General features: G+C 43.1%; 1 protein-coding gene across 24 annotated transcripts in view; it reads left to right on the top strand.

Moving 5' to 3' along the window:
* Positions 1-26389, top strand: part of FHIT (fragile histidine triad diadenosine triphosphatase) — a 1053300-nt gene that overhangs the window by 759882 nt on the left and 267029 nt on the right. The window lies entirely within an intron of this gene.

Genomic DNA, 26389 nt, shown 5'->3' with positions numbered 1-26389 from the left:
AGTAGAACAGTGAGGATAAAAGTACCTAGCTCAAAAGAATAAATGTTTATATTCAAATCAATTCAGCTCCCTAGGTTAAAGGTAAAATTAGTTGCTCCTAACAAGATGCTCTGAACCTTTAGGAATGAATTGAAATGGTATGACCTCATTTCTCATATACAATAACGGATGAGAAGTGTTACTCCGCTCTCTTCCCATACTTTGATCACATCAGAGCCGTCTTTTTATTTTCTCTTTCACATGGCAGAAAACTAATTTGAAAAATAATTATGTTGCTGTTGGAAATTGTCATGGCTGTTCTGCTGCCCAAGAGCGTAGTGATCACTGTTAGCGAGGTGACATTGTGCGCTCTTATCTCCTGATCTGTCACCGTTTCTCCTTCCCTCCCTGAAATTTGGACTCTTCAAGCTAATATCCTGGCTTCTACACACTGAGATTATGTGGGTGATGATGGTTCAGGTTTTTGTGGGTTTTTTGTTTTTTAAATAGTCTAGTCAAAGACAACTGCAAATATGTTGGTTTAATGACATGAAAAGCATAAAGGTTTTTAAAACTATTCAGAAGTTATTTAATTATTCTGCAGTTTTATTCATTCAGAATTAAGTTTCAGAATATTTTAATATTTATAGAATGCTTGGATTTTTTCAAAAGGTCACTTGAAAATAAAATCAGTGCTGTTTAAAATACAAGCGAGAGGGCATGCTACCATGGGCAGGGGAGAGTGCTTCTCCTGAAACCTGTTCAGCAAAAGGACTTGCTTCTCTCTTGTAACCATTATATAGCGTGGTGGTTTGATCACGTCTCAGTCTGTGAAAGCATTCCTAGTTAGTTGGGGTGACAAATGGTACGAAAAATGGTGATTTCTTCCACACTCGGTGGTACCCACCCGTTTGTATGTTGGTTTTTATTTTTTTGTTTGTTACTGTGGATGTATAGACTTTGATATTGCAGTTTTTCCTGCATACAGCTCATATATAGACACAGTGAGAGTTCTTATTTTTCTTTAAAAACCATGGCTTCAGTATTGTTGTAGCTGTGATGGTCTCAGGATATTAGAAAGACAAAGTGGGAGAGGTAATATCTTTTATTGGACCAACTTCTGTTGGTGAAAGGCAAACTCTCTAGCTTACACAGAACTCTTCTTCAGGTCTGGGAAATGAATTTGGAGTGTCACAGCTAAATACAAGTTGGAACAGATTGTTTTGCATAAGTACTTAACGCATATTGTGATGTGAAGAAGAGCTCTGTGTAGCTTGAATGCTTGTCTCTTTCTCCAAGTTGGTCCAATAAAAGATATTACCTCTCCCACATTGTGTCTCTACGTATTATAAAAGACCATTCACGATAAAGTAGCCAGTTAACATCTTTGCAGTCATAGGACGAATAGAGTGCTATGATTTTTCCGGGGCTCTGTGTTGCTTTGGATGAAAGTCATCATTGCACCAGGGCTTTTAAAGAATTATTGCTTTGCAAATGTCTGTCTATTAGCAATGAGTCACCTGGTTTGGTTCAAATGAGAACCATCTTGAACCTTTAACCTGGATTGGAATGACACCTTTTCTGATGTTTGAAAAAAAATATGGATAACGTTTTTCCAATCAGATGAGAATACCACAGATGTCAGCTTTATAGCCCTTCAGTCTGTGTTATGGAAGCTGTAGAGTAGAAAACAGAAAAGCCTTCCTTTGAAATTCAGCTTCTTCTCAGCAGGTGCTGCAGTCTGGAACCCTGCCAGTCCTGAGTTGTTATGGGAGTTGCTCTGTAGGCTTGTTTAATGTTGTACTTTCCTTGGTTAATTGTAGTGCTTTCTAGTTCTTGTGCCTCTGTAGCTCCAGTAAAGACAATGTCAACTAAGGAATTATGTGCTTTGGAACCTGGAGGATATTTCTCAGGCACAAACATCAGAAGCATCTGATCGGTCTCTGTTGTGTCTGCAGACTACATGAATGTCAGTCAGTCTCGATGGTGGAGATGCTGAGCAGAGACCCAACTAAACAGGGAACTTCTTTTTGGTGTTTCCACCCCTTAGCACAGGTGGAGTATCCCAGGAGATTCCTGGCAGAGTTTAAACGCTCTCAATCTTCCCTCCCTAAAGTGCAGAGGAAGTGGTCTGTCCCTAATCTGATTTTTTATGCCAGGGTAGATTAAAGACATGCGTGGGACCTCTCCTTTAGTAGTAACAATGACTTCCTTCCAAGCTTCCTATGTTCTTCCGTGGATCTAGGTAACATATGTCCCCTGCTCCGACTGTACCTTAGACACATGAGCCTCTATTGGCACCTGGAAAAAATGCAACAGGAAACAAAATGCAGTGCAGTGCGGGGATTGTGTTTTCTGCCACATTTGTTTTCCAGGTGTCATTAGAGGCAATGAGCTGCTGTTGCCTACAGCAGAATAATTTCAATATGCCATTGGTCTTTGTGCTGAGCAGAAAGAGCTGACACTCATAAAAGAGATAGCGGCATTAGTGCTTAGCCCTTCTCACCAACCCCTAAGATTTATTATTCCTCCAAATATCTCCCAGCATGCCAGCCAGAAGTCCTTGAGAAATTATCATAAAAGCTTTCCTTCCAAGCATAAACATGACAGAAGAGAAGCCATGGTTGAAATCGGTGTGGCCAACTGTATTTTCTCAGTGTTGCAGGAGGGCTGGTTATGGAGGAGCAAGAATTAGATGCATTTTTAAGATCATTGATAGCCAAGGTGTGACTTGGGCCTGTCACAGGTGACTGGCTCCCTTAAGGGAGATGGGGACAGCCATATCTGTGTCCTGATTAATTAGCTGCTTCCCAGCCTGAGAGGTGGGACTAAGGAGTGTCAGGTGACAGCATAATGGACTCCTGGGTCTTACAAAAGGACAGAGATCAGTCTGTGGAGTGGAGCCATGGCACCTAGGTAGTCTGGTTGGCTCTGAGCCAGGGTCTGCAGGAGCCTGGGTACTCCAAGGGAACCTGCCTGGGTGCTGAGGGCTCTATCCCAAGGCCGCAGAGACCCTCCGTGGTGGCCCATAAAGGGGCTGGGAAGAGGGCCCAGTGGACAGACTGGAGAGAAGCTCCTAAAGGGCAGAAGAATCTTTTTGTTTGTTGGAACCTTTTAGCTGGACTTTTGCAGACCCGGAAGAAGCTAAGTTTTGTTTGTGACTTGGCTGGAGGGCTAAGCCACATCTCCAGGACAGACTGGTGTGAGAAGAGCCGAGGATATCCATCTTGGGGAAGACCATCATGTCAGGGAGCATCTGCAGTGTCACACTTGGCCAGTAGGGGGTGCACCGGGGCAGCCGCTCAAGATAGTTAAGTCCCAGGCAGACTGCAAAGAGCTACAAAAGGATCTCACAAAACAGGGTGTCTGGGCAACAAAATGGCAAATGAAATTCAGTGTTGATAAATGCAAAGTTAAATGTACATTGGAAAACATAGTCCCAACTATACATATAAAACTATGGGGTCTAAATTAGCTGTTACCACTCAAGAAAGAGATCTTGGCATCATTGTGGATAGTTCTCTGACAACATCCACTCAATGTGCAGCGGCAGTCAAAAAAGCAAAGAGCATGTTGAGAATCAGGAAGAAAGGGATAGAAAACAATACTGAAAATATCATATTGCCTCTATATAAATCCATGGTATGCCCACATCCTGAATAGTGGATGCTGATGTGGTCACCCCATCTTAAAAAAGATATATTGGACTCAGAAAAGGTTCAGAAAAGGGCAACCAAAATGATTAGGGGTATGGGACGGTTGCCATATGAGGAGAAATTAATAAGACTGGGACTTTTCAGCTTGGAAAAGAGACAACTGAGGGGGGATATGATAGAGGTCTATAAAATCATGACTGGTGTGGAGAAAGTAAATAAGGAAATGTTATTTACTGCTTCTCATAACACAAGAACTAGGGGTCACCAAATGAAATTAATAGGCAGCAGGTTTAAAACAAACAAAAGGAAGTATTTTTTCACACAATGCACAGTCAATCTGTGGAACTCCTTGCCAGAGGATGTTGTGAAGGCCAAGACTATTACAGGGTTCAAAAAAGAACTAGATAAATTAATGGAGGATAGGTCCATCAATGGCTATTAGCCAGGATGGGAAGGGATGGTGTCCCTCGCCTCTGTTTGCCAAAAGCTGGGAATGGGCGACAGGGGATGGATTACTTGATGATTACTTGTTCTGTTCATTCTCACCTGGCACTGGCCACTGTCAGCAGATAGGATACTGGGCTAGATGGACCTTTGGTCTGACCCACTATGGCCGTTGTTATGTTCACGATGGGGCCGTATGGCGATTCTCAAAATCCCTGACTGAGCAGGACCAGCAAATCTGCACACACACACACCCCCGCCCAGTATCTGAGCACTTGATCACTATGTGTGTGTCCTCTGTGAGATCTGAAAGGGTAATTACCAGTGGAGCACAGAGAGAGAAAGTTCATCGAGGGAGCTTGTGGTAGAGCTCTGATTTAAACCCCCGTTTCCTGAGTCCACAAGGCCATTCTCCCACCGCCGCCATGCTGACCTTCCTGTGGACGTCTTTCTCCATTTAATTAGCAGTATCTTACTTCACTGATGTTTAGTGCCAGTCTCTTGCTCAGATTCAGATTCGGTGTCCACTCTGCATTTAAACAAACCAGCATTGTGACAGCAGTTCCAAAGGGTCCTACGTCCTCCAGATCTGGCAATATAATTCTACCTCTCGTGGCAGCTGTTCATGTGCTAGGTATAGGATGAATAACTGAGAAACATTCACGACTTGCTGATTATTTATTAGTTGTATTTAGTGTAGCGGGATAATATGACCCTATTGTGTCAGGTGCTGTACATACACAGAACACAAAGACAGTCCCTGCCCAAAGAGCTCACTGCTTAAGGAAGAGCCAAGAGACAACACATAAATACAGATGGTGAAATACAAGGAAACAATGAGACAATATTGGTCAGCATGCCAGTCAGTGGTCTCTGGACGCCAGCAAGATAGAGACTCATTATGAGAAAGAGTTAAACTCTCGTGTGCATCAGCACTGTGACCTCTAATATTCTCCCTACTTGAGTAAAGGGTATTTTGTATTTTACAGTCTCCAATTTAAGTGGCTGAAGATACAGCTGACACCGCTGGCTGAGTCCAGGCCAGCATCACCGGGTGGGCCAAAGAGCTTCCAACATGCTTAACGGTGTCTGTTGAAGAAAAGGCAGGTGTGAGGCTCTTGGCCACCCAAAGGGAATTAGGAGATGTGGCACAAGACGTGAAAGCAGTAAAATCTGGCTGTAAGTAGCCGTGTAAATATCCTCACCTTTCAAGCCAGCCTTCAAGACAGGCAAACAAATATCACTGAACAGCCTGCCAGAAGTTTACCAGACACTGCAGACTCCTTGACAAATATGATTAATGATTCCAGTTTTTAGACATTTCTTTCCGACTTGTGTCATTTCAAGGGAAACCACAGAGGGAACCAGGGTGTCCCTTTCTTTTCTGACACACTTAATTAGAGAGAGACTGCAGCTTCCAGGGCTCATGCAGGCAGATGCAGTCTTTTCTCAGAAGAAGGAATATTACAGTGTGCATGTTGCCTGCTCGCACACCACCTTCTGTTTGCTCGGAGAATGTAAATGATTCCTTTTTCAAGGGTTTTACTGTAGAACCTACAAGTTTCCCAGCATTGCTGCAGCCTTCTTGATATACTCAAGTGTTTATCTGCTTCTTGCGCAATCCCTTACACATGGGAGGAGTTCGTCTGCAAAGGCCCCTTATCCGAGACACATTAAAGTCTCTCTTAAAGACCCACTTCTGCTGTGCTGCTTAGAGTGAACTGAGTGCTCTTGTTCAGAAATTGCCTGTTGTTTCCCCCTTCCCCACCGTACGTGTATAGATATGCTGGAGGGTAGGGATAGGACACAGAGCGCTCTAGACAAATTAGCGGATTGGGCCAAAAGAAATCTGATGAAGTTCAACAAGGACAAGTGCAGAGTCCTGCACTTAGGACGGAAGAATCCCATGCACCGCTACAGACTAGGGACCGAGTGGCTAGGCAGCAGTTCTGCAGAAAAGGACCTAGGGGTGACAGTGGACGAGAAGCTGGATATGAGTCAACAGTGTGCCCTTGTTGCCAAGAAGGCCAATGGCATTTTGGGATGTATAAGTAGGGGCATTGCCAGCAGATCGAGGGATGTGATCATTCCCCTCTATTCGACACTGGTGAGGCCTCATCTGGAGTACTGTGTCCAGTTTTGGGCCCCACACTACAAGAAGGATGTGGAAAAATTGGAAAGAGTCCAGCGGAGGGCAACAAAAATGATTAGGGGGCTGAAACACAGGAGTTATGAGGAGAGGCTGAGGGAACTGGGATTGTTCAGTCTGCGGAAGAGAAGAATGAGGGGGGATTTGATAGCTGCTTTCAACTACCTGAAGGGGGGTTCCAAAGAGGATGGATCTCGATAGTTCTCAGTGGTATCAGATGACAGAACGAGGAGTAATGGTCTCAAGTTGCAGTGGGGTAGGTTTAGGTTGGATATTTAAGAAAAAATTTTCACTAGGAGGGTGGTGAAACACTGGAATGCGTTACCTAGGGAGGTGGTGGAATCTCCTTCCTTTGAGGTTTTTAAGGTCAGGCTTGACAAAGCCCTGACTGGGATGATTTAGTTGGGGATTGGTTCTGCTTTGAGCAGGGGGTTGGACTAGATGACCTCCTGAGGTCACTTCCAACCCTAATCTTCTATGATTCTATGAAACCATGTCTCCCTGCCTGTGCTTAGACTGGGAGCTCCTTGGAGCAGTTATCATCCATTCTTGAATGTTTCAAAAGCACCTAGAATGTTGTGGGTGCTGCCACAAACAAACACTCCATAATAAACTGATCAATGCCATTTCCTATCTCTAATAAACACTCAACAGGCAGATCACAAAACAATTATAAACACGATTTACTGTTCAAAATGGGGAAACTTTGCTTACTTCTCTTCTGCTCAGCAAAAGAAAGAGATTCAACATATTTAACATAACTATAGTGAGACAGGAACTTATATTTGTACATCTCTAACTAGGACTGAATGATAGTATGATGGTAGTCTAAAGATAGTTTGAGGGGAAACAAACTACCCTTTGGAGATTAACAGATCCTTTGCTAGATTCTTGGGGAGGGTCTGGCTGTGTGGTATGGTGTGGTGTATGTGTTTTGTTGTTTTGTTTTGTTTTGTGTTTAGTATTTTTGTGACACTTCCAAAAAGGCGAAGTTTGATGATTTTGCTGATGGTGCTAATTTTTCACACTGCTCTAAAGGGGAAGAGACTGGGGCATCTTTCTCTTTAGAAAACTTTCTGAAAATGCATTCATAATGCTTTAGGAACAGGTAATCGATATGAATGTAACCATGTTGAGATGTTATAATACAAAGGGAAGTTAGAGCTCTAATTGCACAGAAAATATATTAGATACAATTATACTGCAGTTTAAAAAATATTTAAGGACAATACTTCCAAACATAAACTGGCTTTGCAGACCTTGAAAATAAGAATTTCACCACACAAATCTTCCCTGTGAGAAGGACTCTAGTCTGTTTTGAAATGCAGTGCACCGTTTCCTCAGATGTAAGGCATACTTCTTTAATAAGATGTGATTCAATTGATTTCAGTAGAATTGAGAGCTAGAGTGCAATACTCCTGAATTAGAGATTGTCTTATCACCAGGGCATTGGATGAAGAATAATACTGTGCTTTTAGGGGCTACTTTGGTGAAGCCTGGCCAGCATCCCTCTATTTTATCCTGCTTTAACCCACCCTTCATCTTGAGCAGCCCATGCTGCAGCCCCTCTGGTCCTTCCAGACGAGGAAGATTACACAAGGCTCCATTAGGAGGCCTGCCAGTGCCAGGAGGAGGATCACTGTTTTGGGTATTTCTACCAGGGCTAAATTCTCGGCTTCCCCAGGAGAAAGGAGCCTCAGCTAGGAATCCAGAAGAACCAGTGTACATGGTGCAATTAACTAAACTCAGCTTCTGTAGACAGCAAATGCAAACTAGAGGCTGAATTAATTTTTTTGGCATAGCTCCCCTGGCTTCAGTGGTACTCCTCTGGTTTATATCAGCTGGGGATCTCACTCATATCCCCCAGAGAAAACTGACGATGAAAACATCTTCACCATCATCATCATCATCATCATCATCTTCCAGCAGGAGAGTGGGGTGGGAGGAGGTATTGTTTCATGGTCTCTGTGTATATAATGTCTTCTGCAGTTTCCACAGTATGCATCCGATGAAGTGAGCTGTAGCTCACGAAAGCTTATGCTCAAATAAATTGGTTAGTCTCTAAGGTGTCACAAGTCCTCCTTTTCTTTTTGCGAATACAGACTAACACGGCTGTTACTCTGAAACCTTTCTTTTTTTATGTTAACCGACTTCATCTTCAGTCACGGAAAACTCACTGCAGCTCTGCTCCTCTGTCAGTCATCAGTTCCCTCCCTCAGACCGTGGGCTGCAGCAACCAGGGCCTGCAGCAGAGCCAGGCTCCAGGCAGCCTGGCAGGCCCAGCTAGTCTGTTGTAGGCCACCGTGTTGGTTGGAAGCGTCAGCAGACTGGCTCTTGAGCCCACCAGCAGAAGTTCAGTGGCTGCTCAAAGCGCATGCCCACAGCTGCAATAGCTCCTGCTCCTGCTTGTTCCCAGGCTTGCTCCCAACTTGTTCTAGTCCTGCTCCTGCCTTGGCCCCAGCCTTGCGTCACTCCAGATATTCTGGTTTTGAGCTCGGGTCAGACACCTGCCTTCAGCTCTGACCCTTGGCTCTGGCCCCTAGCCTCTGACTGTGGCATTGACCTTGTGCTCCAATCCCAGGCTACCAACTCCTGCTCTGACCATGAGGCCTGACTCCTGCTCGGCCACCTGCTCACGTGAGAGTAGACTGCAGTCTCATCTATTTCCCACGAAACGTCGTTTGAGGGAGTGCAGGAAATAATGGCTGTTCTGAAGCAAGATTGAAGTCAGCGGCGTGGCGGCATAGAGAGCGACCTGAAAGGCTGCATGGTGTACTTTTCAAAGTGCACGGTAGATATTCCCGTTTAGAGAGGAAGGAAATGACAGACCAGAGCAAAGCAACTGTGACACATTAGTCATAGTTACATTCCTTCATTACTGCTTCAAATTGAAAAATGCCAGCCACTGCACAGCTCACTGAAGTAAGTTCAAATATAACTGCACACATTCAAAGGTCAGAAAAAGGAAAATTATAAGCCATAGTGTTTTATTGCCTCCACATAATGGTTTATTTTTCCTTTGTTTTATTTCCAGAGTTGCAAAGATGGAGGGACTGTGCTATCGAATGGAATTTTAGAAATTAAATTTACTGAGAACGCAACCAGCTTTTTTTATTTGAGTGGAGTGCTCGCCAAGTGGGCCGTATTTATAGGAGCCCACGAGGGACTGCGCCTCACAAGGTGGCATTTGATAAGCGTTAGAGGCTGATTTCTGGACACAAGTTAAGGAATTTAACAGGGCTGTGGGAAGATTTGCTTTCTTGAGCTGAATGAAATTGACTTACCAGGTTTTTTTCATTAACAGTATCTCTCTTTCATTTTGTGATTGATTCATGTGTAGTGGATGATTATTATTTTGCACATTTCCCAATTCTTTCCTTTCCCACAAATAATTGTTGAAAACTGCCACCTGCAAATTTGTCAGGAAGTGCTTTTTCTAACACCCTTTCTTGGTGTCTAATTTTAGTATGTGGCTGTAAACTATAGCAAACCTGAAACCTTTACAGCCATGCTAAGACTATTTATTGATAATGCAAGAACCAGCTTTGCTCACTTAAGTATTGTGTGCTCAGTTTTTCACACACATTCTTGTGTGTCCTAAATGTATTTTCCTTGCACAAACCTGGTAGTTAACGTATGTCTATTTTTTGCATGCAAATATAATTTGTGTACACTGATGTGTGTTTCGGCATATGAAAAATTCCATATTCAAAAACGTAGATGCACAAGATTTCTCCTGCATTCCAGGCTGAGGACCCTTTGAAGTAATAAGAAATATATTTAGGAAAAATAAAAATCAATGGGACTTAGGCTCCTAAGTAACTTAGGTGCTTTTGAACATTTTACCTGTGAGACTATAGGACATAGGAATAACTGAGGATAACCCTCTGAACATGAGCTCCCAGCAGTACGCTAGGACTCAAGCGGTTAACACGATGTTTGGGCATACCTAGGGGAATACTGAGTAAGAGTGGAGAAATGATGTCACCAAGGCTGCACAGAGGTTGTTGGGAGCCAGGGCTAAAATCTGAAACTGTGCCGCCCCCTCCCCCGACCATTCCAAAAAATTACCATTGACGGGAGGGAGACCCTGGGTGAGGAAAGTGGGGCGTTGAAGAGCAAGCCCACATCATGCTCAACCGCGGCAGCAGCCTGGCTCCAGCCTGACACAGCTGGGCCTGGCTCCCAGCAAAGTGTGTTGCAGTTGGCCTGTGTGCTCGGACCAACCCTCTATTATGACGGAGGGGCTGCTAGGCCAAACCTGAGCAGTGCTGTGCACCAGATCACAACGCCGCTCGGTTTGGGGGCACTCTCAAAGAGAAGGCCTAGGGCAAACTGCCCCTTTTGCCTCCAGCCCCGGCCCAGGCAGCCTTGGTTGTCACCTTTTTATACAAGGGTGACACACTGTGGAGCTCTGCCAGTTTTACACCCGCTGAGGATCTGGCCTATGTTTTCAGTGTTCCAGCCAAATCTGGGAGACTTTCAGAGCCTTCTAGATCCCCAGGAACGCTTAGAGTAGATAGTTGCCAACACTGACGTTGCAGGTAATATGGAGATTCCAAGCATGCAAGGACAATAGACACTGTTACATCAATCTCGCTCTGCTCCCACAAAGCCATCCTTCTTTCCTCCTGCTTGCTAAATACTGTTTAGTGACATCAGTGACCTTACTCTTATGTGAATCTCTTTTCCTGATCTTTCCTATGAAGATAATTCACTCACTACAGCCCCCATTTATAAAAGTACTGAAGTGTGCGCTTCACTTTAGGTGATCCCTGACTACTATGTGCTTAAAATGTACGCACATGTTTTTTGAGTTGGACCCTTTGGATCTCATTGCAGGAGTGGGGCCAAGGAAAAGACATTGTGTTTCATAGTGTGAGATCTAGCTAATGGTGAAAGCGTTGTTTAAATTCAATGTTCGGCGCAAGGAAACGTTTCTGTTTACTAGACTTACACATTTTAATATTTTAACATGTTATGATGTAAAACATGGGAGGAAAAAAAATCCTAGTGTGACTGAATCTCCTAACAAAGGCAGTTTTATATGTAGCCCCAATAGACCCCGATAAAGTAGAAGATGGAAATGCACAAATACAATATACTCTTTTGTTTTTATTTTGTTTTTGAAAAAGTAAAACAAAATAAAACATGCTTGAAATCTACTTCAGAAATTATAAGAACATAGTGAGACTTTCCATGACCAACTTATGTTTCTGAAATGTATTCCTTTGCGTGGGAGAAGGTGCCAGGTGGATTGGGTGAGCCGGGCACTTGTTATCTGCCCCCCAAAAAGGGCAGCCAGCATTGGAGCCCCAAAAAGATTGACGAGAGAGAAATGAGGATTCAGTTGGAGAAATATGCATTTTGATTACACGTAAGAGCTGCATTTTACAGGAGCCCATAAATTTTGGAACAATAAGGAACTGCCCAGTTCAAGTAATTTGAAAACCACTGTGCTAGATAACATTCATTCCCCACGTCGCACATTTAACACTGAGTGTTAATCAGTACACAAACACTGTGTTGATTCTTTTTTTAAGTTCATAAAAATGAGAAAGACTTGTGCGATGCATATTAAAAAGAAAGTGTTTCGGTCAAGGATTTAGTTAGTTAATCCCCAGATATTGATTCTGTGCTCTAAATTCATTCTAAGTTGATTTTTCTCAGGTTATCCTGGAGTGCAGTTCTTTGAAGCCTAGGTGTCTCTTTATTTGTTATATTAATAATAATGTTTGCAGTAAAAATACATCAAGTGAATCAGGGAGTTTAAGTGGCACTTGCCTAGTATGGTTGGGTTTAAAAAAAATTGTAATAATGTATTCACTTCTGAATGCTCTGTTGTTCTTATGAGTCCAGCAAGATACAGATGTTCCCAGGGTTATGTAGCTGTTTCTTATTGCCAGATTGTCTGTCAACCATAAATAATTGTGAGTGGTCTGATCTTTCTTTACACATCTAGATGGGTTGCCCACTGGAGCAGAGAATACCAATTTAACACTGTGTAGGACAGTATTGTGAAGTACATCTTTGACTATGAACTATCACTTACCGGACACCAGTGGAAGGCAAAGTTTAAGAAGTCTCAGTAAGGATGTGTATTCCTTAAATACAGTTTCTAAATACTAGTGGGGTTTTGTTTTTTGTACTGTGCACAAAATGAAGAGATCACAATTTTAATGGTTAATTTTTTTTTAATTTTTTTTTTAAAGAATGATGCTTGGCCCGGTTTTAAAAACATTCTGCACCCGCAATTGAGACCAGATTTTTGAAAGTGCCCAGAACTCAGCAGCCCCCATTGAGAACAATGGTATATGTTGGGTGCTCAGTGAGGTCTTTTGAAATCTAGGCTTGAAGATATAAAGTAAGATTCATACAGGCAAAAATAAGTATAAGGCCACAAGGTTTGGGAACCAAAATATTTTTCGCTATAGGAAAGATATTGGCCAAGATTTTAAAAAATGACTAATGATTTATGATTGGGTGTGGCAATTTTTTTGTACCCAAATTGAGATGCTTCAAAGGGGACTGGTGGTTCTAAACGTCTGGGTCCACTAAAACATGTGCAAGTTAGGCACCCAAAATCACTAGTTGCTTTTGAACATCTTTGTCCTCATAATCGTGTATTCAACTGTAGTAGAAGAGTCAGACCTCTGAGACATAACTTTCATCCAGAACAGAGAATTGGCATTTCTGACAAACTGAGTACAGTGAAAGGAATTACCAAGTCGTCTTAGGCCCTTGGGAAAGCCAATCAAAGCTAAATGACTGGATTTCACTTTACATGTATTTAAGTTATATAATTACAGTTCATTATTTTATAGTGCCCGGTAGCATACTAGGTGCCTCATGGAGCAGACATAGTTCTCCACTCCCAGTGAGTTTAGATTTTAATTTTGGGCAATAATGGAACAAAGATTGCAAGAAAAAATAAGTTGTGATTGAGAGAGGAAGGATGGGGTTCATGGTTACAGTAATTTACACAGGTAGGTCCTGATCCAGCACTGACTGCTGTAGGGTCACAATGTAGGCTACAGTTGAGGATTTGGGGTTTTTTTAACAAATCCCACTGATCTTGATCAACAGCACGTATATGAAAGCACCCAACTTTCCATGTTCGATAGCATCTGTGATATCCATACTGGGCAGTAGGACAAGGCCAACATGCCTTCAGGCACTGACTTTTTGGACACCTACTTTTAACAGGTTAAAGGACGTTTAGATACATTAAATGTATTCAAGCTGGCAGGGCTTGATGAAATTCATCCTAGGGGACTTAAGGAACTAGTTAAAGCAATCTCAGAACCATTAGCGATTATCTTTGTGAACTCATGGAGGACAGATGACGTCCCAGAGGACTGGAGAAAAGCAAACATAGTACCTATCTTTAATAAGGGGAGCAAAGAGGAATTATAGACCTATAGCCACCCTAACTTTGATACCTGCAAACCTGGAACAAATTATTAAACAATCAATTTGAAAGCACCTAAAGGATAACAAGGTTATAAGGAATAGCCAACATGGAATTGTCAAGAACAAATCATGTCAAAACAACCCAATTTCCTTCTTTGACAGGCTTACTGGCCTAGTGGATGGGGTGAAGCTGTTGGCCTCGTGGATAGGGCGAAGCTGTAACCACATCTTGATTGTAGTAAGGCTTTTGATGCAGTCCCATACTCAAAAAGTAGTTATCAAGGCTTTGCTGTCAGACTGAGCGGGCATATCTATCGGTATCCCGCAGGGATCAGTCTCGGGTACTTGTACTATTCAATATTTCCATTAGTGACTTGGATACTGGAGTGGGAACAATGCTTATAAAATTTGAGGATGACTCCGAGTTGGGAAAGTTTGCAAGAACTTTGGAGGACAAGATTAGAATTCAGAACAACCTTGAAAAATTGAAGAATTAGTCTGAAATCAACAAGATGAAATTCAATAAAGACAAGTGCTGGGTTCTTCACTTAGGAATGAAAAAAATCAAATGGAAAACTACAAAAATGAGGAATAACTGGCTTGGTGGTAGTACTGCTGAACAGGATTTGGGGGTTATACTGGATCACAAACTGAATATGAGCCAATAATGTGATACAGTTGCAAAAAAGGCTAATAGAATTCTGGAATGTATTAACAGGAGTATTGTGTATAAGAAACGGGTCCTGCTCTACTCGCACTGGTGGTGTCTCATCTAGAATATTGTCTCCAGTTCTGGGTGCCACACTTTAACAAGGATGTGGACTAGCTGGAGAGAGGCCAGAGAAGTTCAACAGAAATGATCAAATATTTAGAAAACTTGACCTATGAGGAAAGTTTTTTTTTTTTTTTTTTAAACAACAGGGCCTATTTAGTCTTGGGAAAAGACGACTGAGGGGGGACCTGACAACAGTCTTCAAAATGGTAAGAGCTGTTATAAGAGGATGGGGATCAGTTGTTCTCCATGTCTACTGAAGATAGGACAAGAAGTAATGGGCATAATCTGTAGCAAGGGAGATTTAGGTTAGATATTAGGAAAACTTCCTAACTCTGAGGGTAGTTAAACACTGGAATAGGCTTCCAAAGGAACTTGTGGACTCCCTATCATTGGTCGCTTTTAAGATCTTGTTAGACAAACACCTGTCGGTTTGATCTAGGTATAGTTGGTCCTGGCTCAGCACAGGGGGCTGGACTAGTGACCTTTCAAGGTCCCTTCCAGCCTGACATTTATAAGATTTAGAAGTTGATTTGAAGTCATAGTAATTTTGGTCCTGCCTAATATGTGATGTACTGAGTTTATGTCCTTAGTGGAGATGGCCAACAACTCTCTCACAAAATGCTTGGAATTTTGTTATCTGAAACATAAAATTATTCATCATTCATGTATATTATGTTGCTATTTTTATTATTAACATATTATCAACGCATGTGAGGAAATGGACCATTATATTTTTTTTAATTAGCCTGTCTAGAAACCATTTTGCCTAAGTTATATTTTCTTTTTTACCAATTACCCAAGAATAATCCAGAACAAATGATTGCTGCAGGACAGGTAGGGAGTAACTGAATGTTACATCCCTTATAGCCCATCTTATGTCATATTATAAACAGTTATCCTGTAAAGTAACACGATGTAAACAACAGTTCACAACGTTCTTCTGTGTCTAGGCGCCACTAGACAAAACAAATAGCTGATGATAATAAATATATCACTCTCTGTTACCTAACTGCTGCTTGGAGCCTGGATTTTCAATATACTACATCTTTCTTCAATTGAAAAGCATTTTAGGGCCTGATCCAGAGCCCAGGGAAATCAGTGAGTCTTTTCACTGATTTCACTGGACTTTGAATCCAGCTCTTAGGAAGATGATTTGCTCTTTAGAGAAAATTTTAACAATAAAAGAAACAAACTACATTGCAATAGTCCATAACCCAAGATACTAAAATAGAGACAGAATCTGGGGGATATCAGGAATGGTTAATAGATTAAGATATTTTCACTGGGCTATGTCCTTAGGGTTTCCCCTGGTATGGTTTGAGCAAGCTAAAAAAACTGCAGTTATCTGGCTGGCCAGCACAACAAAACAAACCCACTCTGGACAAGTGACTGTCCACTTCATAGCTGACCTAATGCTCGGTGCATTGATTGTACAGTTCCTCAAGATAAAAATTGGCTTTTGCCATATCCATGTAAACATGTCAAAATGGCAGAAGAAATGGGTAATTTAGCTGACCAGTTTTTTATTTCTCCATTGTCATCTTCTGGCTCCACTCAGTCTGCTGAACTCCATCGTGCTCTTTGGGAAGAATGTACATGGCCACCTGTATATGTGTTGTCCCGAAAGCACAAAGCAAAATAGTTCTTGCACTTTTGGAGCAGGTTTCTGGAAATGTAGCACCTTTAGAGTACAATTCAAAACCCTGCCATACGCTAGCAATAAATACCATTAGCACATTTGATCATCCTGAAACATGTCCTCACAGATGAGTTCCTGGAAGAAAATGAGGTAAAAAAAATAGGCATTCGTTGTCAAACCTTGAAAAACTCAAGGCTGCAGCTGCCATTGAGGGTGTGGTTTCCGGTTATCTTGACTGCAACAGTCTCCTATTGGGGTTGCTTCCTGATCTCACATCATGGCCTAGCAACAAAGAGGATTGGCCCGAGACAGCAGTAAACCTATGGATAATCTTTTCAAATGCTGCTATGCAGGATGCCTTCAGTGATTAGCTGCCTTCTACAGCTGCACATGATCATACCCAAACAAGCCGGACATGCTGTAATCCAAACACTGTTCAGAGCTTTTTGACTACTGTTCAAAGTTACAGTGATCAACGTGAACTGATGCCATTTGCCAATGGTTTCTGTGCCGCTAATAGTCAGTACAATGCTTCCCACAGTCACCGTGCTTAGAATAGGAAATGAATGTAGTGTCTCAGATACCGCGGTGCGGTACTATTACTCATCTGTTAGTGATGACAACTATCTGTTGTTTTTGCTGTAGTCAATAGTAGAACAAGGGTGTGTTTTCTTCTTTGAACCTGATAAAGTCCAGTGCCCTTCTCCTCCCATTCACAACACAAAGCTGCATGCACTGTTTGACTAGATGGAGTTACCGATGACAGAGCCCAGTGTGACTTTCAGTCACCCGAGGCTGTACTGTGCTGGCTTAAAGATGAATGAGGCCAGTTCCTAGACACCTGCCTGTCGGTATGAATGTTACTGTGAGGTAATCTGTCAGTCTACTCATTACAAAACCGAGCAGTGCGGGAATCCAGAGTGCTGCTGGAGTCAGGTCTGAGCGCTGGGTTACGTCCTCACTTCTGGCTTTGAGGCGGGATTGCTGGTGCAGCTTGGATGGGCGGTGAGACAGCATCAGCAAGACAAGCTCCCAGCCCAGCACTCTGCCCATGGAAGGAGGAATGCTCCTGTTGCTTGGGAGGTAGTGGGAAGCCACCCTCACCAATGCAGTGGTGATGGGGAGGCCTCCCTGGCCTTCCTAGGATGAGGCGGAGATGGAGCTGTAGATAGGCTGAGTGGTGGTCCTGTCTCCCTAGCGGTTATTCCAACATCTGGAGATGCTACTGCCTGAGCGTGGCAGTCACTCACTGCACTCTAGGCTTGTTGGGAGAGAAAGTTAAGCTCAGAGGCTGGATTTTCAAAAGCCCCTCGATGGTGGCCTAATTCGACTCCCACTGAAGCCAATGGTAAAATTCCTACTGAGGTCAGCGAGAGAGGAGTTAGCCCAGTGCTGAGAGCTTTTCATGGGGCTGCCCCAGGTTTTTTGGAGTGAGAATGTCATTGCCAAGGTCAGATGAGTGGTGTCACTCCTGAAATTCTTTGTTTCTTTTTGCATAATCTCAGTCTGATAGAGAACAGTAAAACAGCGTCGTCTTGCTGCGCCAGTGAAAAGTTTTTGAAAGATCGTTCTGCCTCCCTCGTCTGGATGTAAAATCTGCATGCCAGGGAGACAGGCGGTTGCATAATTTCAGCAGCTGGCAAGAGGTCTGGCTGGAAAAACAACAGAGGAAAAACATCTCCCCACACAGCCATCTGAACTGGGATCTCTCCCTCCTGGAATGATACACCAGCTTGCTTTGGCAGCCTAGTGCATTTTCTGTCCTTGAAATAAAAGAGTGGGTGGTCAGGGGGGTGGGAGGGGAGGGATTCCTTCTCTTCTGTTTGCACAGCACTGCAAGCGAAGAGAATTGTTTGGGCTTCAACCCTTTCAGCCTGGAATTAAACCAAAGTGCACAGAAACGGGGCAACCCTGCATTTCTGATACTCTAAAACTTTCCAGGGGGAGCCCTCGGAGGGATTCAGCCTGCACCTGAGACAGTTTAATTGAGTGGATGGACTTAGATGGGGCTGGGATGGAATTCAGGAAATCCTGAGCCCACGTTTCATTTCTGCCACTGACTGACTTGGCGGCCTTGCATCTCTGTTTGCCCGTCAGCCAAATGGGTTCACAACTACCTGCTTCACGGGGAGCAGTGAGGATTGAGCCATTCATGTTCACACAACACTTTTTAGATGAATCCCAGCTCTTAAGATTTGGGCCCCAATCTCGCTTATCGAAAGAAAAGAAAAAGGCCGTAGATGAACTTTTGTTCTCCAGGAGGTCAAGAACGCAGCGCGTCCTACTGCGTAACATGGGAGAGGTGTCAAGTCGCTTGGGGTAATGAGTGAAGATGGACTGTCTGGTGTGGCTGAAGGGGCTGCAGCTGATGACTGTATTGGTATTCGCAAAAAGAAAAGGAGGACTTGTGGCACCTTAGAGACTAACCAATTTATTTGAGCATAAGCTTTCGTGAGCTACAGCTCACTTCGTCGGATGCATCCAATAATTATATTTTTTTCGTCAGGAATGTCAGAATTGAATGTGTTGATCTGAACGGCCGATTCAAAATAAAACGTTTTATTTTATTTGGAAGTTTTGTTTTGACATTTCTGAATCAACATTTCGATATTTTGATTTTGCATTTCGCCTCAGGATGACGACAAACGGTGACAGATCAGAATTCCCGTAAGAGGGATGTTCCGTTTTCTGGCCGGCTCTGATTAGTATTTCAATATTTATAGCCTGGTAGCACCCAAAGGCCCAGCCTCGTTGTGGTGGGCACTGTTTGGAGCCGCTACTGCTCTATAAGTGTGGGGGCTGGAGAATTCAAATGGCCACTCTTCACACAGCAGTGCAGGCTCCTCTGATACTGCTCAGACCAGAGAGCTGCCTGCTACAGCTGGAGCAGGTTCTCAGTTGCGTCGTTCTTCGGTGGTCGTAAAGCTAAGAAGGCAGCGGGGAACATAAGCTTTCCGTGCCGTGGAGTGAAGAACACAGTGCTGAGCATATCGCAGTTCAGTGAGCAGATAACTGTTAATTCCCAGACTATCTCACTTACTGCGGAAATGATACTACATTCTCTGGCAGTTGCGGATACCATCGATACCCCTGTTCAATCTTAACTGTTTCCTCACAACGTTTTATTTGTTCATGAATACTCGGGGCAACCTTCTAGCTCTTTAGTCCTCAAAGAAACTAAGCAGCAAGTCTGAATACTTCTAGAACAGAAAGTAATAATACTGCTGGGTCTGATAGTTCCTAATCAACAAGGAATATTATCACCCTGTATTAACAATCAGGTATCTCTTTCCCTTTTCTAGTTAGAGGACTGGGTGTTAAAGCATTTCTTTTCACTCAGAGACTCGTGTGTCTAGAATAGTATTTGACAGGCATTTTTTTGTGTGCCAGGGAAGGGTAAAGTGACAAGGAGATGCACACTAGAGATGTCAGTTCATAGCATCCTGAACCTGGAATTGCTAATGAAGTCTCTTCTGTGTCACAGAGATGATGTGCCAGTGCGTTTCAGCTTCAAGAGGATACAAATGCAAAGCAGTCAAGGGTAACTTCCTTATCATATAAAAAAAGAGGTTAAAGAAACACAGAAGAATGAGACTATAATTCTGAATGGGAATATTCTATTATTCATGAAGTATTTTGTTTCTGTAGAGAATCCTATTATGACATGACATTCAGATCTTATTGCTCTTTTTACTGCTGTGCTGTGCAGCTGTTCCACATTTAGGGGGTCTGTTCTCCCCCTCGCTGTGCACACACGACTCTAATTTAGGATTAATGGACATTTTGAGGGTCCAGCAATGGGAAGCAGACCCCTGTGCTTGCTTTCTTCTTTATTTTAAAAAAAAACATGTTCCTTGTCACTGTGATATAATGGGCATCAGTAAACAATGGGATTGAGTGCTGGGCAATTGGAAATCAGATTATAGATACAATATGTCATAGTAGTAAGAGCAAAAATCTCCATTTCCCCCTAACTGTCGATGGGGCTACATGTTTATAATACTGTTCCTATCACTGTTTTACACCCTTCCACTTGTTAATTGTGACACTTTGGGAGTAATAATAACCGTTTTCCACACTGCACTTGGAACAATAAGCAATGCAGGAATAATCCTTTCTATCTCTTCCTAAATGTTCTCTCTTTAGGAGATAACACATATCTGTAAAGATAGTTAATATGTTTCTTAGCTCAGTCCTATGATAAATAGAGATACTGCATGATGACATTCAAAACCAAGGGCTTGTGTACCAAATAAAACATGGAAGTTACTTCTGTACAATTGTATCATGGCAGTTATAATTTCCAGTTAGTAAGGATGCATCTCTAAGTGTAGGTTAGCTTTCTTCCATTTTGTCTTCGGCGTTTATATTAGTTTCTTCATAATCTGACAGCATGATTACCTATTGTACACCTTGGCAGGACCTTGGAGAAATGCTCCTCCACTACATTGTTTTGCAAGAAAATACAACAAAGAAATAACAGCCTATGGAGACATCTGATTTACAGTCACTTAACAGCTCGAAGGGATAGAAAGAGGAAAAATGCCCCAGATTTCTTCCTCTAATATGTTTTTTCAGTGCTCGTATTACTGCTAAATACTTCCTTGCAAACTTGCTATTTGGAACTAGAGAGAAAACTGAACTGCTCTGCAAACCTAGTGCTGGCAATGGTAAATTAATAATAATTCTTCCTGGGTGCAGTTCACCCCAATGCAGAGCAGCAGCACCAAGGCCCTCCGCCTCACTTAGGCTCTGTGAATTCACTGGGCAGGGTGCAAAGGCTGCTGTCTCCACTGGCTGTGCATTGGCTGGCATGGAGCAGAAAACAGATCCAGGCCCCTCATTCATAGATCCTCCTTGCCTCATGGGGAATGCTGAGTTCTCCCTCTCTTCAGTATATTCAGCTGTGTGGGGGGAAGTGCTAGCTGTTCACATAAGGTCCTGTTGTGGGTGGAGAGTTCTGTAAGTCATGGCCAATCAGAGTAGAGAGATTTATTTGTAGTAGCCTGTGAATCAAGATACTGTAAAGAGATTTGCATCACCTCTAAGTGTAACAAACCAGCGTCATCTGCTCCCAGCCCAGAGGCTTTGACCACATTAATGAAGGGTATGTCTACACTTAAAATGCTACACTGCTGCAGAACTTTAGCGTGGACCCTGTCTATGCCGATGGGACGGCTTCTCCCGTCGGTGTAGTTAAGCCACCTCCCCAGGAGGTGGTAGCTAAGTTGATGAGAGAATTCTTCTGTAGAGTTAGTGCTGTCTACCCCCGGGGTTAGGTCACTGTAGCTACGGATCTTTCAGGGTGTGGATGTTTTCCCACCCCTGGGAGACATCGCTATAGTGACCTAACCCCTGCTGTAGACCAGGCCTAAGAAACATCACCTTTATCTGTCAGTAAAGAGCTGGCACTTACATGTTGTGAGGCCAGCCACAGCCATCCCACAGGCCAAGATACCGCATTTGAAACCACTGCCTTCATCAGCAGAGTTGATCCTTAGCCCTGCAGCACAGACATCTACCACTTGAGCTGAAAGAGTATCTCCATGAGCAGGTAGAAGTAGTAAGTTGTTATCCTCTAATGAATCTGAAGCGACAACACACACTGTTGCCAGTATGTTACACAAACATACAGACAACTTTATGCACACTAGGTGTCTTGGTGGACACAATTGCGTGCAGGATGGAAGCATAAACTAGTGTTGAGAGAGAAATGTACAATTATATAAAACCCCTGTGCCGTAGATGGTTACTAATAGCCCTTGTTCCTTAAAATTACAGGGATTTGCTTAACTGACAATTAAGTATAAAAGGATGGCTCAGTAACAATACAATATCCCTGAGCTCTGACCCACTGAGAATTCCATTTTAGAGTAATATTTAATAAGTGCTACATAAAATAAGATAATTTCTACTGCATACAGAGGACAAGAAGACCCTTCTGATTTTGCTTTCCAGAATATTTTAATCCACTTCCTTTTATCTCCTTTGCTGATAATTGGAATACTCAATCTTATGACATTTAATCAGCTGTGAGACTTCTGGTTAATAATATACAAGTATTGTAAATACTTTGATTTTTGTTTGTGTTTAGAATAAATATTTTGTCATAGAAAATGTATATCAACACCTCAAAAATCAGATTAATTTTAGAAAGCAATTATTGCTATTTCTGTTATTTTACTTACAATGACTGTTGCACTCTGTTTACTCTCTCTATATCTATAGAAATCAATATATACATACGCACCGAGATAAATTTCTCACTTGTGTGTATCCAGCTCCCACTGATTTGTTCTTCATTTTTAGGCTCTCTCTTCCAGGCTGAGTACTGTAGTGATCAGAGCTGGACCTGGAAGTCAGGAGTCAGTCCATGTCCATCTTTTCTGCTTAGTAGAACTGGTTGAAATGGTTTGAGTTTTGATATTTTGATGAATTTTTTGTAGATATTTTGAATTTTGGCAGAGAAGAATGATTTTTTCACAAAAATTTTCACAGCAAATTCTTGATCCCATTTTTGACCAACTATGCAGTTGTTGTTTTTTTTTTAAAAATTACTTTTGAAATGTTGCCAATTTTCCCCCCACTATTTTGAATCTCAACAAACAGGACACACTTTTTCATGAAAACTTTTGCAAAAATGTTTCCCATTTTTTGACTGGATCTAACACTGAGCAAGTCACTCATCTTGGCTGTACCTCAATTTTCCCATTGCGGGGGGTGTGCAGAGGAAGTGATGCTGGAACCATTTTTTACAGTGCGGGTGCTGAAAGCCACTGGTCCCCAAACTTTTTACCTGGCACCCCCCTTACTCTTGTCCGTGTCCCCTTTCTCCAGAGCTGGGACTAAGACTGGGCTGTGGCTCGGGGGGGGGGGGGGGGGGGGGGGGGGGGGACGGACGGACGTGGACAGGGGTAAGGTGCTGAGGCTGGGACCACAGCTGGGGGAGGGAGCAGAGCCCCAGGTGGGGGTCCGGAGGCAGCTGGGACCCTGCGCAAAACCTGGAGGTGCTACAGCACTCCCTGTATCCCTAGTTCCCGCACCACTGCATGGAGGCTCGGGGCTCCGTCCCGCACTCCCCCCCCCCCCCCCCCCCGGCAGTGGTGTGAGCTGGTGCTCATGGCTCCAGCCCCGTGGGGTGGGAGTGAGGTTCTGTGGGTCAGATGAAATTAAGCAAGAGGCCAGATCCAGCCCACAGGCCGTAGATTCCCCTCCCTCCCCTACCTTAGGACCTATTACCCTCCTCTGACTCTCATATTTAAGAGGTGCGAAGTCATTTCCTTTTCCTCACTCAAAAGAGACTTCTGGATTTAGGGCCAGGAGAAATTCCTCTGTACTTTTGAGCCTCTTCAGAAGTTTTACCAGCAGGGAGGTGTGTGGCTGGCTCACTTGTTCTTTGTTTGATAGAACAGTTGTTTAAAAATAGATCTCTTAAAATGCATGTGTTTGCCTGTTATTAGACCAGGCAGAACTTAATTATAATAGCACTTGATTGCCTTACTAACTGTGGAGAGCAGCATTATCAGAAGAGGAATCTAGGTTGCCTGACTTCACAGATGCCAATAGCAATTCCTAAAGAATATTACCCAATAGAGAGTTATAAACAAGGCATAAAGGATATTTTTGTCCTAGATTCCTAAAGTTGTGTGTTCATTTCAAATTGTGTGTTGAATTCACTGTCAGATAATGTGGTTTAGGATTACCCACTGGAACCCTGAAGAGTTGGCTGAAAATTATTTTATTCTGATAATAATTAGGCCTGGATCCCTCAAATAGTTAACCCCATGTGCAACTTTATTTCAGTGAACTACTCCTGTGGGTAAAGCGATACATGTGCTTAAGGGTTTGCAGGAACAGAGCCATAGCTAATACAATGGTTAGTGAAACGTCAAATAAAGAACCGAGAAACCCTGTGGCAAGCCGCTCCCCTGCCATTGTGAGGGACCTTGGGCACTGGTGCTTCTTGGTCCCTCCTGTTCTCTGCCTGTGGCATCTAATAGTTTAGGCTCCTGCGAGCTACAATACTTTGGTCTAATTTCGATTGTTGTGTTTAGTGTGCGGGTGCTGGGTGGTGTTGGTGGCCCGATACACACGTCAGGCTAGATGATCTGGAGGTTCCTTCTGACCTTAAACGCTATGACTGAACTGCACTTACACGTTATAATTTTCTCTGTATTCTGAATCCCTGTGCGATTCGTTATAAAGTCACTGTGTACAGACGCTGCAGGCTTTTTGTACAGGAACACTCAGTAGAACCCTAAAAAAAAGAACTCATTACACCAGGGACATTTACTCAATCACCCATGAAGAGTGAGTCAGACATACCCAAAACTTTGAAGAGGCTCCTTTGAAAGTCTGTTAAAATATGCAGATAAATATTAACAAAGTGCACTGTATATCATGGGATACTGGACGCTGGGAAGTAGAAACCGAGAATACTAAACCTGGTGGAGAGCTAGCAGACAAGCCATGAAAACAGGCTTGTTATAGAACCACTGAACACCCTCAAAACAAACCTCGGGCAGCTCTGGACTGATAAACCACTTCTACCACGCAAGGTATTTTGGCTACCAGCCGTTAGCCTTTTGTAATGAGCCTTCATGGCCTGGACTAGTGGGGCTTTTTGCAGCCCACAGGAAGGTGAAGTGAAGTGATTTCATATTCTTCTGTGTATATTTGTTGGTTAAAGTGAGGAAGCCAATGCTGACTCCTATTTACTCCTTCTCATAACAGAAGAACTATGGGCACCAATTGGAATTAGTAGGCAGCAGGTTTTAAACAAGCGAAAAGAAGTATTTCTTCACACAACCCACAGTCAACCTGTGGAACTCCTTGCCAGAGGATGTTATGAAGGCCCAGACTGTACCAGGATTCAAAAAAGAACTAGATAATTTCATGGAGGATAGGTCCATCAATAACTATTAGCTAGGATGGGCAGGGATGGTGTCTCTGGCCTCTGCTTGGTAGACGCTGGGCCTGGGCGACAGGGGATGGATCATTTGATGATTACCTGTTCTGTTCATTCCCTCTGGGGCACCTGGCACTGGCCATTGTCGGTAGACAGGATACTGGGCTGGATGGACCTTTGGTCTGACCCAGTATGGCCGTTCTTCTGTTTTTCTTATGGAGTGAGGCAGTCAAATAATCTCTGCCCTGTGTGGAAAAAGGCACTGCAAAATTGCTCCATAGGGTCTTATGATCACAGAAAAAACCTCACAGGATGGGTTGGGTTCTTTGCTCGTAGAAATGCCCCGACTATGGTGAAGGTCCATGTTAGCTCAGATGGAGTGTTCAGGTCTAATTAGCAGCAGGATGTGGGAATTCAGCACAAGGCACATTTTAGGAATGAGTCTAGTGAATTAAAGTATTATATATGGACAAAAGTGCAAGCTTAAAAATTGGTGTGTTTGGTTGGGGATGGTGATAGAAATCCAAGGCACAGCCAGGTGCACCAGCCTCCAGAAGAAGTGGCAGCCTAACAAATTATGCTGCCCTCAAGCCACGCAGGCTTCTGTGAAAATGTTCTACTTATGCAAATGGATCATAAAAAGGGCAGAGTCTAGCCCCAGGCACATTTAATAGTGTTCTCAGACTTCACCAGACAAATGTTGCTTCTTGCCTCTTGCTTTTGATAGATGGAAAGTTACTGGTAATGCATTTTTAACTCCCAAGTATTGTAGTGAAAATGCCACTCTTTGAAATGCTAGGCTAGCCCCCTTAGCATGGCAAACGTTGCAATGAAATGGGTCTACTCATATCATTCCTGTTTATGAACTCAATTTTCTTAGCCTCTGACCATTTTGTTCGCTGACTTTGCTTGGTGCAGCTGTGGGGGGAGGGGACAAAGATTTAAGCTGAAAGTCACCTTTGTACTCCTCTGGCTGCCCTCAGTTTGAGAACTCCTGATTTAGATCATCCTCAAGGCTGCTCTTAATTACACCCAGTGGCAATGGCTCTCAATCAGGGATCACCAGAGAGCTATGTACTCTGATCAGGGGCCTGGCATGCCCTTTAAGCATAAGGGCTACACCATCTCTACACCAGTTAAGGATTCCCTGTGCCAAGGCATTTGGTAACTGTCCCATTAGTGTAGGTCAGAGCTGCGGGAGTGGCACAAAGTAGCGTTATCAGAAGTCAGAGTCTGGTCCCAAAGGTATATCTTGGTCTTAAAAATACCTGCCACAGTATCAGATAAACAAGGTCATAAACTATCGTTTAAAACAGTTCTTCTCTACCATAAAGCAGTGCCAGAGACCTGGCATGTCTTGGAGAAGCTGTTTGAAAAGCATTCACACACATGATAAGAGGTTTAGAAAACATAGATTCATAGATAT

Source organism: Chelonia mydas, chromosome 7 (genome assembly GCF_015237465.2).
Source record: "Chelonia mydas isolate rCheMyd1 chromosome 7, rCheMyd1.pri.v2, whole genome shotgun sequence".
Classification (NCBI taxonomy): domain Eukaryota; kingdom Metazoa; phylum Chordata; order Testudines; family Cheloniidae; genus Chelonia; species Chelonia mydas.
The sequence above is the reverse complement of the archived record's forward strand: the minus strand, read 5'-3'. Positions and strand labels throughout refer to the sequence as shown.